This window comes from Pteropus vampyrus, unplaced genomic scaffold, assembly GCF_000151845.1.
Source record: "Pteropus vampyrus isolate Shadow unplaced genomic scaffold, Pvam_2.0 Scaffold94, whole genome shotgun sequence".
Lineage (NCBI taxonomy): Eukaryota > Metazoa > Chordata > Mammalia > Chiroptera > Pteropodidae > Pteropus > Pteropus vampyrus.
In genome coordinates this window covers 3710366-3717766 of record NW_011888875.1, presented here as the reverse complement: position 1 = coordinate 3717766, position 7401 = coordinate 3710366, and the positions used below count along the sequence as shown (strand labels likewise).

At 37.3% G+C, this 7401-nt stretch overlaps 1 protein-coding gene and 1 non-coding gene across 2 annotated transcripts in view; one reads left to right on the top strand and one right to left on the bottom strand.

Moving 5' to 3' along the window:
• The window catches only part of CTNND2 (catenin delta 2), a 700986-nt gene that overhangs the window by 410408 nt on the left and 283177 nt on the right, over positions 1–7401 (bottom strand). The window lies entirely within an intron of this gene.
• On the top strand, positions 5444–5562 carry LOC111742434. The gene has a single exon (XR_002781309.1). It is a non-coding gene; the product is annotated as a 5S ribosomal RNA (ribosomal RNA).

The window sequence follows — 7401 nt, the reverse complement described above, 5'->3', positions numbered from 1 at the left end:
AACAGGCAGATGGCAGAAAAATGCACCCGTTATAAAGACCTTTCTCTAATTAGAGCTATCTGGGTTGAATTTTACACCTAGAGACAGAGGAAGGTCACCATCCCTGGAAGGGATCAATGATCTACAGTCAGGTATGTTTATTAGAATAATGACTCCATTAGAAGGACAATCCAGAATCTGATGCATAAGGTCACAAATTACAAATATGATTTATTACTGGAAGAGAGAATATCAGATTATACAGATTGTACTCAGTAACAGGGCTTTGTTAATCATCGGGCACAATATTTTAACATACTTTTACCTGTTCCTACTTTTTCTTTAACTAGAATTCAGCAGACTGCAATGGTCAGCGCCTCTCCAAAGATGTTCATTAAATTTTCTTTAGATTTTGATTAACTTATTTTAAAAAAAGAATAAAACATTTGTAAACTACCCCTCCTTTCATTTTAAATTAAGGGTTAAAACATAAGCTATTCTATTTAGAAAATGGAAATTAACAAAATTTCACCCATTATTTCTTGCTGACACTTTCAAAATTGCTTTTGACTGATGGCTTTTAAGCTCTTTTGGTTCCCTGATGTTGAGTCCCTTGTGGATTGAAAGATAAAAGTCATAGAAATGAAATCACTAAGGCACCTCAACCAACTAACACGACCGTATTTACGAGTTCATCAGTTATGCCCTAAAATGTTAAAATGCAGGCTAGCCTACTTCATAGAAGCCATGCACGTTTGAAGCCATACGTTCTCCCAATATTTTGAAATAAACTCATCACTTTGTAAGCAATGGTCCGGAGTGTCAACTGGAAATACTGAATGAAGCACTGTGAATAATGCCACCTGTCCATATATGCAAGAGCAAGATTATTATGATGTACCTTAGCCCTTTTAAGACTGAGCCAATTAAACTGCTCCCTGATATTTAAAAAAAAAAGTATTGGCCTCTGAGTTTCAGAAGCCCCGTGTGCTCATGATAGCAATTCTCAATCCCTTGTATAAGAAATCAAGTTGGATTTAAGATTCACACCTTTCCCCTGAGAGACTATTTTCCAAAGAGGGAACAGTACAAGTTCAGATCATGGAGCATCCTCTTAATGAGCCCGGTCTGTGCCCTCTGCTGTGCCCAGGGTTGAGCGGGGAAGACAGCACACAGCACTCCTGCCCTCCAGGTGGCACGAGGTTTGGCAGCCAGGGCAGGCTGGAGGGAAGAACCAAGTCGAAGTTCTGATGGCATCTAAAGCAGAGGGCTGGGAAAGACCGCGTGAGGACAGGGACCAGCAGAAACGCCAGAGGAGAGACGGTGCGGGAGCCGGACAGCGCAGGTCGGGCGGTTTTCGATCAGCAAATAACAGAGGGAGTCTGACTGCGGCTGGACTGGGGGAACGAGCGCTCTGGTCTGAATGAGGACGCGTGTGAACTCCAGGGGTAAGTCTGGGACACAGACGATATCCTGGTTTGCTGGAGCAAAGGAGGCATCTTCAAGAAGGAAGAGAAGGGGTGCAGTAGGAGATGGTCCAGTCTGTGAAGGACCCCAAATGTCAATATTTGCTGTTTACTCTGGAAGAACTTGGGTGCCGCTGGAGGCTTCCGAGCCAACAGAATGTCCTTATGGAAGAAGGCGGTGGGTGCGAGTTCCCACAAGCATCATTACTTTGGGGGTAGTGGGGCCTCTTCTGAGGAATCAGACTTGAAAATGAGCACCTCTGTGGCGACCTGCGTATTCGGCATAGGCTGTTATAAGGTATGTCAACTCAGCAGCCGCAGGGTGTGCGTGTACTGTGTACGACCCCATAAAAGAGGACCCCACGGTCCTCCTGTAACTGATGCCGAGAGGAGTTTTGGTTAAGAGGATCTCAAAGGCACACAAAATACCCACCTGCTTGTTGTTGGGCCGCATGTGCAGACTGTGGGAATAGGATCTTCATCCTCAAAGCAGTTTCAGTATGGCAAAGGCAATCTCATGGAGAATATGCAACTATAAAAGTATATTCAACTATGGCTTTTTTCATTTCATTCATACGTTCGTTCGTTCATTCATTCATTCATTCAATCAACAAATATGTACGAGTGTCCACAATGTATCAGGTGCTCTTTTGGAGGCTGAGGACTCCATGGTGAACAGGCAAAGCTGTGCCACTGTGAATACTAAAGCCACATGGATGTACAGGGCGAGCTGTCTGGGGAAGGTTCCAGGAGGAGTTAGGGCATTTCCAAGTTCTAATACATGAACTTCACATGGTGCCGAGGAAAACATATGGTCGCTAATAAAATACGTATCTACTTTCACAATCACACTTGATAAAGAGTTCTGGCCTATAAGATTTAAGGAATGTAAGAAGAAGCATATTACTAAAATGAATATGATAGTTAATCGTAGTAACCTATAGTTTATCAAGGGAGACAATTTGAATGGTCTCACGTACAAGATAAACAATTGCTTCACAGTACCACCAATGTCCTTATTTTTCAGCCCTTTTGAGATCAGAGATTTAATCAGTATTCAGACAAAATTATTTAGTTCTTTCCAAAAGACATGCTTCAATTTTATCTTCATAAAGGATACACTTCATAGCCCTGCCTAAGAGATTTGCTTCTTTTATGGAAAATCTAATCTACATGTAATTCTGCTCTTTATTCTTTATTCCTTTCTCTGGAGAAAGTGAACCTAGCTGCTGAAAAGGAGTTACATCTAAAAGTTGCACATGTTTAATGACTTAATATAGCTTTTCATGACATATCTAGAGTTGATTCTGAGATGTAAATCACACCGTCACGACTGGTGTGTGCCCACAATTAGCAGCAGGCACATCTTTTTCCACATATGGCATTTACCTGGTTGACAGGACAGCTGTCAAGGATGGGGTCTCAACTCCTATGCTAGCCAAGCCTGGGGCCCGAAGCATGGGTTTCTCAGGTCTCTGCCACCGGCCCCACATTTTCACTGTTGAACTAGAAGCCAAGCCATACAACTCCAGTTGCCATACTATATGCTTGGATTGGCAATAAGTCATTCCCTAGGGGCAGGCCTAGACTGCACAGAGGATTATTTGGGAATGGTGGGGGTGGGATAGGGGCAGCAGACGGTCCTCACAGACTGTAAAAGTTGGAAGGAGCAGGTCTTCTGTCCCTGACTTAGCCAGAAGCTCTATGGCACCCAATTAGCCAAAAAGAGGAAGTCAACCACTCATTCCCTTTTCTTCTTTTAATTTCTTCTTAATAGGCTTCATGGAAGAAGACGTGATAATAAAAGTGATTAGTTCCCCATGAATAGTTTTTCTGTCCAAACTGCGACATTTTTTTGAGAGAGACAGACTAGAGAGGGGGTCTATTAATAGTTATACCCCCACGACTGGCATAAATCACACTGTTCTGGGCAAACTAGGAATAGGATCTTCTCTCCATAATTAACTTGAAATTCAAAGAGTCCATTGTTAACATTCAAGTCAACACATTATTTAGATGATTTGCTCAATCTAACATATTTCCCTTCATCTCTACATAATCTCATTCATTTTAATCTATACTAATGTTTCTCAATGGAGGAAATTGGTTCGCTGCATCAAAATTCTCCGTGATCAATGCCTGATTTTATCTCAAACTTAAAATAAAATGAGGTAGGTTTTTATTCTCTTCCAGCTCAATTTCTACTTTACTAGTCAACTGGCAGCGTAAGGCTTTACCTGTGATATGCTGTGATCCTGGTGAGTAGGGCTTTAAAACTATTGATAAGACAGGCAATTTACCTTGAGGATATTAAAATTCCAATGAAAAGCTCTGAGCAAATAAAATGAATTTCCAAATTCTTATGTACTATTATTGGATGAGAACATGTTGGCTGCAGAGAATCCCCAAGTGAGAAATACTGGGACATAACCTAGCCCTATATTCAGAAACTGAGAAGGCTAAAGTGTATTTTGACCTTCACTGTACAGCAAATGTGCCTCTGCTCCAGGCCACCATGATGTCCGAGGGCCGATATGTGTATTTTTACATACACACAATAAAGTAAGTACACGTTGGGAAAACAGAATGCACAAATAGATCCATTCTCTCCCCAAATTAAAATTGACTGTCAGATGGCATGGCCAAAGTTATTCTCGGAATTCTAATGTCTATAAACTTGTCAAACTGTATTTTAACATTCATATGCAAACTTAAATATAATGTCAACATAGTCATGTAGAGAGAGAATATATATTTGTTGATGTCTCATTGTCTTTCATGAAAAGATACAGACTGTATAGAAAATACCCACAGTTGCCAGAAAGTTTCAAATTCAGAAAAAAAAAATGTGTGCGTGTGTGTTTAAATTTAAAGACCCCAAAACAAAATGTACTACAATTACAGTGACTATTTTTAAGGAAAATAGTTTTGCTGTGAGGCAAAGTTAAAAAAAAAAAAAAAAGTATTCCATCAGGGTCATGTCTGGTAATTAATTTAGTCTGTTACTAAAATGTGTCAGAATTAATAACAAACCAGTGATATTTTAGAATTTTTCTTAAAACAATGTGTAATCTTACAATGTCTAATTTCACTTACACAGAGCAGAGTTGCCAAATGTAAAAGCTGCTCATCAAGCCATTTTATTATTGAGCTCATTATATTTATAATTTAAAAAAAAAAAGAAAATTGTTCGAATCTCCAACAAGGAGCGGGAGCCATCTCCAACGGCACTAGGCTCGCTGCTGGGCGATAGCTCAGATCCATTACGAAGTGTGGCGGGAAGTACATCAGTCAAACTGTCTTCTCCCTTAATCATCACTTAATGTGACTATTAACGAGATATTTTCTCCAATATGTGCTTCCATTAGCATAATTCTGGGCCCTAATTACCTTCTGCTTTTTTCATCTTTAAATATCTGACATAAAAATTGCAGTAGCACATAGACCTGTATGGCTTTCTAATCTATTTTTTTTTCCCAAACTTGTCCAGGGTGACATTCTTTCATGTGGCTTTTAATCCATTTTCTCTTGATTACTCTTTAAAATTTTTTTTTTTTAAATAAAAGTAATTCATATTTATGGTGAGAATTTGGAAATTCAGTACAGTTAAAAAATTAAAATTACTTTTAATCTCATAAATAAGAGATAATTATTGTAAACTTGCCATTGCATTTTCTTCAAGGATTATCCATTAATGTTTATTTTTAACTTTTATTTTATAAAATTAAAGTCACATTGCTTTTTCACTTGCCACTGTTTTGTAAGCTTACTCCCAGTCTTTTATTTCTTGAAAAAATAATTCATCATAGCTACACACCAGGCAACTATAGAAGTTCAACAATATTTTAAATTTACCTTATTTTTAATCATTCGGTTTACTCAAATTTATTTTGGTTATACATTTATTTAAATAATACTATATATATATGTTTGTGTCAGTGAATACGTATACGTGTATACATTGCTGTAATAATTCTCTTTATAAAACATTTGTTACTATCTACGGCCATGCCACCCTGAGCACACCCGATCCCGTCTGATCTTGGAAGCTAAGCAGCGTCGGGCCTGGTTAGTACTTGGATGGGAGACCACCTAAGAAGACCGGGTGCTGTAGGTGTAAATAAAATAAAATAAAATAAAATAAAAAATTAAAACATCTGTTGTTTTCTTTGAACATTTCTAGAGGTGGTATTGTGGAGATGAACAATGAAACTATTTTAGTAGTCTTGATTAATTTTATAAATTCCTTTCTCAAGATACTGTTTATAGTTAGTCTGGTAAAACTTCAAGTATAATATAAAGCTTCTATTAAAAAAAAAAATCTTAATTTAATATTAAGAATAGTTAGAGTCAAATGCAAATTGGAAATTCTCAATAAATCAACTTCCTAATTTCATAGGCTATATGAACACATAAGATCTATAAATTATGCACAGATTAAGTCCAAACTTTTAAAGATTAGAATGGTGAAAAAACACTGTGTCCTTTATAAAACACACAATAAATCTACTTTTTGTTATTTCTATTTTCCTCAACAGAACTATAAAAGCAATTCTCCCAAATATTAAAACTTTACACCTTTATATAAACCAAGGTCAATTTGTTTTCTTGTGATGAATTTCAACTTCATGTAGCAACAGAGAGTAACGAGGTTTTTGAGTCATCTTATCCTTCTTTGTAACGATGCTTATAGGTGAACACTTAACATAGTGCCATTAACTGTTCAATCGTTCATGGTTTTGTAATTACAGTATCCCAAATTTAAATCTAGATTTTATGAGTTTAAAAACCTCGTCAATCTCATCTTTTATTTAACAATAGCATAATTTTTATTTTAATGAGGAGATATCTACGCAATACTCCACTATAGCTTCCAAGAAATAACCATTAAAAAGGTATTATATATCTACAGGTCCATTTTATATGGGCTACTAGTACTTCTGTTTAATAGAATGTGGAAACAGAACATTTGTATGTTATTAAATAGTTTTGTGTATTGATATTTATTTAACTATTTTTTGTATAAAAATGTATGCAGATACATAGATATATACTGGATAGATCAACAAATTAGTACTACACAAAGAGTTGTCTAATTGGCTTGTTGTAGATTTGGCTCAGTGTCTTAGATTATACATAGAAAATACAGCTGACACTGGAACTGAACAAGTAGGCCTAGAAAATCAACTGTGTTAATGCTGATTGGAGGTATTTGACACAACGACTAAAAATATTATTCATTCATCCTTGGTTAAAGAAAGAAGAGTAGTTTGATGAAACTTCTCGATTTCTTTATTGTGAGTACTGAATAATTTTAGAAAACGTGTTTTGATTTGCTGAAGGCTTTCTCAGGGCTCAAGGAGTAAACACGGGGTAAATTCAGTTGCATTGTGTTCTAGCTTTGAACCTAAATCATTTCTAAAGCTTAAGGAAAGAAAGAGGCTTGAATCAACATGATAGTGAGGGGGGATAGATTCCATCTTATGAGATCACGGTCGTGATATACACCATGAAGTAGAAATTCAGAGCGTATTGGTTTATATCTGCACTTCACCCCAAGTGCACCAAAAGAAAAGCCATTGATCAGACCCAATGGAAACACCCTGGTACTCTGGTATTGGTACTCAATGCAGGAAGCTTTTTTTTTATAGCAATAAATTCAGACTTTAACTCTTCAGTTTCCGAAGGTGCACCCCCCCCCCCCCCACTTTAACTCTTCAGTTTCCGAAGGTGCACCCCCCCCACCCCCACGCATCCCCCACCCCCCACACGTGTCTTTATACGAGCATGCGTAGACAGCTATAGACTAAATTCTCTTCGAAATTTTTGTTTATTTCCTCTGCATTTTGCTGTTCTATTTCTTACTTGACTTTACATTCCCTTAAATTATATTCCATTACTCTTAAAAAAAAACAACAACAAAAAACAAACCAAACGTACTATTTACCAGCACTCT